Source organism: Epinephelus fuscoguttatus, linkage group LG19, assembly GCF_011397635.1.
Source record: "Epinephelus fuscoguttatus linkage group LG19, E.fuscoguttatus.final_Chr_v1".
Lineage (NCBI taxonomy): Eukaryota > Metazoa > Chordata > Actinopteri > Perciformes > Serranidae > Epinephelus > Epinephelus fuscoguttatus.
In genome coordinates, this window is record NC_064770.1 from 35,073,091 (window position 1) to 35,081,679 (window position 8,589).

Below are 8,589 nucleotides of genomic sequence, written 5' to 3' on the forward strand. Positions count from 1 at the left end.
TTTTATGCCCTGTGCGAGCTGTTTTGTCTTTTATTTATTGTTTTTTATTCTTCTGTACAGCACTTTGGTACTCTGTGATTGTTTTAAAGTGCTTTACAAATAAAGTTGGATTGGATAGGAATAAAATATATCATTTGTGCTAATATATCCCTAGATCTTACACCCTGGACCTTTAAGCAGTAACAAACGTACATTCCTGACATTAAAAAGTTATTGATTCTCCTTAAATTGAAACAGGTCAAAACCAACATCTGAAATCTTTTGGAAAAGTAATAAATGGTTCTGCCTTTACATGCAGTATCAAACTGCCTTGTGTTGATTTGTATGAAAATGAAGACACTAGAGTCTCATTAATTTTTAGTGTTTTGCCATTGTTGCCATTATTGCTGCTGCTCTATCGCTTTTATTTATTTATTGTATCTCTGCACCTCTGTCTTGATTGTTTTCTATATCTGTATTTAAAGGTCCAGTGTGTAGGGTTTAGGGGGATGTGTTGCATAAATGGAATATAATAAATATAATATACTAAGTATTTTTTCTTTAGTGTGTAATTACCTAAATTTAAGATTCATTTTATTTTTGTTACCTTAGAATGAGCTGTTTATACCTGCAAAGGAAGTGGGTCCTCATCGAAGGAGATCACCATGTTGCAACACCTTTTTGCAGTATCCCATGACAGACAAACCAAACACTGGCTCCAGTGTCATGTTTTTGCATTTTCATGTCGGCCACCATAGTTAGCAGCCTCAGTGACGAGCCAAACAGCTTCAGAAAAACAGATTTTTAATGTGAAATCACCCGATCGGTTTGTTTTGGAGAGAAAAAGACTTTTCCGGATAATTTGGCTCCTGGTAAAAACCTCCTGAACATCTGGATGTTATGTTATCAGAGAAAAAAGGTGAACAATGATTAGCATGTGGTGGGCGAGCCACCCATCTCTGACAGGCAGAACAGTGAAGGAACAACACTGATTTATTAAAGGAAAGTGTTTTTACCAGTTTAACCACCTGGTCTGTTTGTTTTGGAGAAGAGATCTCTGCGGATAATTCGGCTCCTGATAAAAACATCCTGAACGATGAATACTGAGGGAAACCTAACCAGGAGAACTTTCAGCTGGCTGCAATCCCCAATCTTTGTCACTAGATGTCACTAAATCCCACAAATTTTCCACACTGTTCCTTCAAGCAGCTTCGAAATTATTTTTAAAAAAGCTAAAATTGATCTATAAAGTGAAGCAATCAGTCAGGAGCAGTGGCTTAAATTTATATTAACACTACCACAGATGGGGTGCATCATGTCCATCTCCATACAATAATTGTGGGATTTCTATTGCATCCACTTCACAGTTGCTTTGCCTTTGCAAGTCAAATCAAACCAACGCTCCAGGGACGCTCTGCGTACCTCCACCTGCTGCAAACAGCTACTCTTGTTTTCAAGGCTCATCTCAAACAAGCCTTTTATGTTCTTTAAATTCATGGTCTTGAGTGCAGCCTTCAAACATGCACAACATATGTTATTTTCAAATGTACATACTGCACTCTTCAGCCACTTCAGCATTCGTATATATCGACTGTTTCCTCTTTGCAATTTTATACATGATGCAACCACTCAATAATGTGGTTTGAGAAATGAACAACCTGCAACCTCCAACTCTTCCAACCTTCCTACATTCCATGCATGAGTTGTACTGTTTGTTGGTTTCATGCCTCGGTGCGTCTTAATGATTATTCTCCACTGTTGTGAGAGACGTGATGTTAAATACAGATTGTCCATTTCACTGTCTCTAATTTCTAAAAACACTGGCTCTCCCCATCATACAAGTAATCCTTAGTGGAAAGTGCCTGTCGGGGTGTTTGTGCCCATGTAAACAAATCATCTAATTTATTATCCAGATGGAAAACTCACACTGCGAGATATTTTTGAACTAATTGAGCGTCAGTGTGTTTCTGTGAATTCCCCGGAGGATTTTTAAGATTTGAGAGGTTTGATAAAAGATTTGAAAAGACAAGATTTCTGTGCAGTGCCACCAAACTGATGCTGAATCAGGTCAAAACCATCTTGCTGTGCCTAATAGTGTCTTTGATGATGCCTCTCAGTCTGCAGTGTTATTAATAATATTATGCCTGGTGTCTGTTCAGCTCGTGTCAGGGCTTTTTTTGGGCTTTTTGATAGTGATGTGGCATTATTCTGTTGGAAATGAAAGCTTTTTAACTTTATTGGCGATGTTTTCTTACATGACATTCAGATTTTTTTTCACAGTATGCATCGGTATCTGTCTATTTTCATGTTGTTGTTTGTATAAATACTGTATGTCCATGTCCTGTATGGTGTTGTATTGTTCTGCATAATGTGCCGTGTACAAACCTCAAATCTTTATTAAAGTCCTAATTTTCAGATGTAAAGGATGTGATTCTTTTTTCCTCTAAAGTAGCTTCAGAAAAGAAGCGCAGTGAATGAAGGTGAGATTCTTTTATTCAAGGACACACACACACACGCACACACACACATTCAGTCACACACACTTGTAATTCAAGTGCAGCCGTAACAAAACCTGCTGCGAGAGCAAACCCTCCCACACTAAGAGTGCTCTCCAGACTCCACAAGAAAACGACTTATTTCTTCAATGACAGAGACGAAGTATACGTCTTTCTTTCATTCTCCTCCCGAGCAAATTAAAGGGGAGAGTTCAAGGAGAAAAAGCCTGGAGCCTTCTCCCTCAGGTGCAGCAGGTGTAGATGTGAGTTAAGAGTAAATTGAGGATTTGGACGACTCAGTGAGTCATTTGTTGTGTCTCAGCTACTCATCTAGTTGTGAAGGGAAAGAAACTGGTGGAATTTCAGTAGCAGGTGTTATTCAGAGGAATTCACACTCAATGAAAGTCTTCAATGGACACCACAACACAGTACGATGAAAACACATAAGGCACACTGTAGATGAAACAGCCAATAGTGTCATGTAATAGTTGGGATTCTCTCCAGATTTTTAAAAAAACAGCTGACTAAACACATTTATACCCGGTTCAACCCACTACTGTTATTCAAATATTGGAAGTTGGTTCATCAAGATAAGCAGTAGGTGGCGCTTATTGTCCAGTCAGGTGTCACTGCAGGAGAAAAGAGTAAAACAAGATTACATAATTAAAAAAAGCGCCAGCCAACCCCCAAACGAAGAAAAAACATAACTGATAGTAATGTAGAGCATACTGGAGAATGGAAATAGAGAGTTTTGAATAACTAATATTACAGCTCTGTGCTCTTGGAGGGGTTCTGGTAACAGCACTGTGTGTATATATAAGTGTGTTAAAAGCCTCCAGCAATGACAAAGAAAGCTTGCAGTGACCTATGTCAGTGGTTCCCAAGTGGTCCAGCCAAAGGGTCCAGATTTCTCCTCAGTCATTAGTTCAGGGTCCACACAGTTTAATAGATTCAGTGTCATACTTGCATTTGACCATGTCATCAAGCTTGTTTGCTGTCTCTGTCAAGTGGCTGTCCATTACTCACTCACTCTACAGCAGGAAATGGCATAAAATAATAAAAGCTTTGTGCCGGAAATTCACTGTGATTGAACAAAAAGTGTGTTTCACATAAACCTGATGCATTTTCGAGTCACTTGCGGTCCATTCTGAATGGACCCACGACGCACTTTTGGACCGTAACCCACCAGTTTGGAGCCACTGACCAATGCAATGGTGATACATAAACTTTTCCACCTTCTCTACTCGTACAAACCTGGTGCAATATTTTGAGATGTTTTTCTTTTTGCTGTTTCCATTCTGTTTTTTTTCTGGGGTTTTTTGGTAATTTTTTTTGTTTTGTTTTTCGTGGTAATTTTTTTTCTGTTTTTTGTGGTATTTTTTTCTGTTTTTCAGAGTAATTTTTTTATTTTTCTGTTTTTCGTGGTAATTTTTTCTGTTTTTCAGAGTAATTTTTTTATTTTTCTGTTTTTTGTGGTAATTTTTTCTGTTTTTCATGGAATTTTTTTCTGTTTTTCAGAGTCATTTTTTTTTATTTTTCTGTTTTTTGTGGTAATTTTTTTCTGTTTTTCGGAGTAATTTTTTTATTTTTCTGTTTTTTGTGGTAACTTTTTTCTGTTTTTCATGGTATTTTTTCTGTTTTTTGTGGTATTTTTTCTGTTTTTCAGAGTAATTTTTGTATTTTTCTGTTTTTCATGGTATTTTTTTCTGTTTTTCAGAGTATTTTTTTTTTTATTTTTCCGTTTTTTGTGGTAATTTTTTTCTGTTTTTCGGAGTAATTTTTTTATTTTTCTGTTTTTTGTGGTAATTTTTTTCTGTTTTTCATGGTATTTTTTTCTGTTTTTTGTGGTATTTTTTCTGTTTTTCAGAGTAATTTTTGTATTTTTCTGTTTTTCATGGTAATTTTTTTTTGTTTTTCAGAGTAATTTTTTTATTTTTCTGTTTTTCGTGGTAATTTTTTTTCTGTTTTTCAGAGTAATTTTTTTATTTTTCTGTTTTTCGTGGTAATTTTTTTTCTGTTTTTCAGAGTCATTTTTTTATTTTTCTGTTTTTCGTGGTAATTTATTTTTCTGTTTTTTGTGGTAATTTTTTTTCTGTTTTTCAGAGTCATTTTTTTATTTTTCTGTTTTTTGTGGTAATTTTTTTTTCTGTTTTTCGTGGTATTTTTTTCTGTTTTTCAGAGTCTTTTTTTTATTTTTCTGTTTTTCGTGGTAATTTTTTTTCTGTTTTTCGTGGTAATTTTGTTTCTGTTTTTCATGGAAGCAAACATGACCAGCTTATTTAGTTTAATCCAGTTTCACTTTGTTTTGGGTTTGAGACACTAGGAGATACTCTTGTCTTTAAGTCATATAGATGGTGTTATCATTAGTTTGTCGACTTTACGCAGGCACCTTAAGACTTTGCTGATAAAATATAGTAAGTTATACAGGAGCAGCGGAGGAAGTTAGGTTATGTGGTATAAAGATTAAATCCCTGTAGGGCTGGCGGGAGCGGTGGTGGATGGGTCAAACAAGAACAGGACTTTCACCCAGGAAATCAGTGCTCATGGCCCAAAGTCAACGTTGACTTTTTTATATAACACTGTAGCGTAGTACATGTAGCTTATTTCATATTTTTCCCATATTGAATCCACGACACACCAAGCCGACAGTTGGTCAATACGGGACTGTCGAAGAACATCTGTTGCCCTCATCTGTGCAGTGTGTCCCACACTGCTCCATCTGCTTTTTTTGGCAGATTTAGCATACAAAATCAGCGACAGCAGAGCCCATCAGTCAATAAAATCACTCTGATTGGCAATTCAGCTCTGCACACAACAAGAGAAACAGAAGTGAGGAAAGTAAACAGAGCTTTGAAGTCATGAGGGAATGAGACCAAAACAAACTCGTCACATGAGGTAAGATTATTTTTCTTTTGCCACTGAGGTCTTTAGCATAACGGTTTAATGATGGTTTGTGTTATTGTTCCCCAGCACACTGTAAATATGCTCTGTTCTTTCAACATTTGATTGTGTTGGTAATATGCTAAGTGGCTAACTAGCGTCATGACAGGCTTCCAGTTTCCCCTTTTTGAATGCCGATTACAGACTACTGCCATCTGCTGGTATGGAGACTTATGTCCTGTCACATAGACGCAGAACGTTCGTGCTGGTTGGGCTTCGGCTGTAGTCTTTGCGATGTGTTCATGAGCAACGTTTTGGCTGGGACACTGGCAACATGAGGTGACGCAACAGTAGGCTTCCTTTGCCACTTGTTCTATGAAGTCGGCTGTTGTATCTGGGTCTTTAGTGACAAAACTGTTTATTTAAACCAAAAACCCATGATGTTTTGTCATCCTGTTGAGAAAGCATTGGAACAAAACTGTCTTTAGCAGCAGTGAACATAGGATTAATGGCTCAACAGCTCATTACATATGACAGTTATTTCATTGTGAGTATTTCTGAGGCTTTTGTGGACTATTGATATGCTTTTGAGGATGTCTGATCTTTATGCTAAGCTAAGCTAAATGGCTACCATAGCTGAAGCCTTATATTCAAAGTATAAGATACAAGAGTGATATCAATCTTCTCATGTAAGTCATAGCAAGAAATTTATGAGTAATTCTCAAACTGTTGGAAGTGTTCATTTAAAATTACATTTTCAATTTATGTCTTACATGAATTACAATATGATGAAAAGTCTATTACTTGGGATTGCATTACATGTGTTTATCTTATTGTATCTCCCTGCGTGCCATTACTGTGTAATATCCATGTCTCCATTTTGTGTATATTAAAGTAGACACATTCAATTCTCACTCTGCTTCCATTCTCCCCACCTCTCTGTCATCCTCTGTTCTCACCCTCCTCCTCCCATCTTCACACTCCCCCTCTCCTCCTCTCAGTGACATTTCCACAAAGATCCCCCGTCCTCCTCCGCTCCTTGTCTACTGTCGCCTGCTCTTCACTCAGTCCCTGCATTCCTTATGTCCCAATTCTTCAGCCAAGACACCCTCAACTCGTCTCCTGGCAAAGAAAGAGACACAGTCACATCACGAGGCTCTCACTTTTCAAGGCTGCTGTCATGAAACTGTCATTTTTTTTTACAGATATGATGGGAAAATGTGGGGAAAATGAAATACAAATAGCTTGTATGAGAGGAGGCTTTAAAAACAATCCATTTATCTTGCTACATCGCCTCAAGACAAAAGTCATGCAACATCATTTTTTTATTCTGATTTTCTCTTGGGCCTCTGTACATACGCACAATAGTGACAATTTGACAAGCCTTTAAGGGGATAGTTCAGAATGAGGTGAGGTTTTGCAATAACAACCAGATGAGCAGTGGAGTAGTAACATTTCAGGTTTATTAAAACATGATGTACTTTAGCCGTGCAGCCAGCAGCTGAGAGGATAGAGTAGGCGTATCACAGTGGGCACTGTCAACCTGCCATACATGCCACTCTCTCAGTTAACCCAGTAAATTTCCACTGACCCTGCCTCTCCACCACACCTACCTGCCAGCCTATCACCTGTCCACACATGTCCCACTCCTGCCGGTCCACCACACCCACCTCATCTAGCCAACTGCTCTCACCTGTGGATCGTACCTCAGGCCAGTATAAAGACTCCTGCTTCACACACTCTCTTTGCCAGATTGTTCTTTGTCATTTATGCAAGACTTTCCAGCATTTGTTCCCAGACTGAATCCTTGCTGCCCACCCGGCCTGCTCATCTCCAGTTTCATCTGTTCCCTGGTAAACCACTCAGCCTTCTGTCCCAGACTAAGAGCTCTTCTTCCATGTTCCTGGTTTCTGTTTGCAGTAAGCGCAGATAAGTGGCTTCATTAAACACTATTCGAAACTTTACTTCTTGTCTGTGGTGCTGCATCTGGGTAGTATTACAGGGCCATAATCGCCGATATCAATACAACAGCCTACTTTTTATCATTAAAAGCGGTGAATGTTATTTATAGTGTGTCATCATTTATGAGGTGAATAATCAGTTTGCTTAAGTAACAGCAAATGATGACCCATTACAGTTTGAAAACGTAACATTAACAAATGCTGACGCTCTAATTTGACTAAAATATTAATTTCACTAGACTGCTTTATTCATGAATATTCCTTGTCTGAGCCTCTCTGAACAGACTCTGCCAGTGACCTCTGTCTCTGTGTCAGAGGTCTAGATACTGAGGCTTCTTCCGCCTCAGTTTTCAATAAGCCATCACTACTGTCGGATTAAAGTAGTTGGCCTCGAACACACTTTGTGCACTGGGCGTCTGCGGACAGCTACGCAGACACGCACGCAGTTTTATTCATAGTACAACTGACCTATGGCTAAGCCCCGCCCCTCAAACGCGATGAGCCAATCACAGTGCGTATAGCCATTCCCACACACTGGGACATTCTCTGCCTGGACGTCCATTGAAATGCATTACAGAAAGTCAGTTTTGTTCGGTTTTATGAGCTTTTTCTGAGATTTGAAGTTTAAAAATGGTCAAACGGTGTGCATGGGGTACATGCAACTCTGACACAAGGTATCCTGAGAGGCTGGGCGACCAGGTGTATTTTTACACTTTAAACCACATCTCAACCGAGAAAAGTGTCTCCTTTGGATAAAGTTGTGTGGTAACGTTAGACCACAACATCAACTCAGCGTGAATAAGATTAACAATGATGTCTACATCTGTTCTAAGGTAAGTCAACATTGTGTTTGAGGCAACATATTGTCACTTTGCTGGAAAGAAATATAAAGTTATCTTTAACATCTCTAGCTAACGTTAGCTAAAGTTAGCCTAACGTTAGCTCCTAGCTGCGTTGTTCATCATGTCACCTTGTTTGCTGGGAGTTCATTAGCCTATTTTGTTCTAGTTTTGTACTTTGGTGATGGTACATCATTGTTAGCTGTTGTCCAAAGGGCTCTAGTTAAGCTAACGTTAACTTCTGGAGCTTAGCTTCATTAACTTATCTGTAATGGCAGAGATAACAAAGGTTGGCAAACGTTATGCTGAATGATTCAGTGTAAATACTGTAGCACCAAACTAACGGAGAGACACTCTTGGTAAAGATGGTAAAAAGGCCGTTATCCTTTTCTCATATTCTGAGCTAAAAACCTTAACTTCAGTGGCACTTTAACT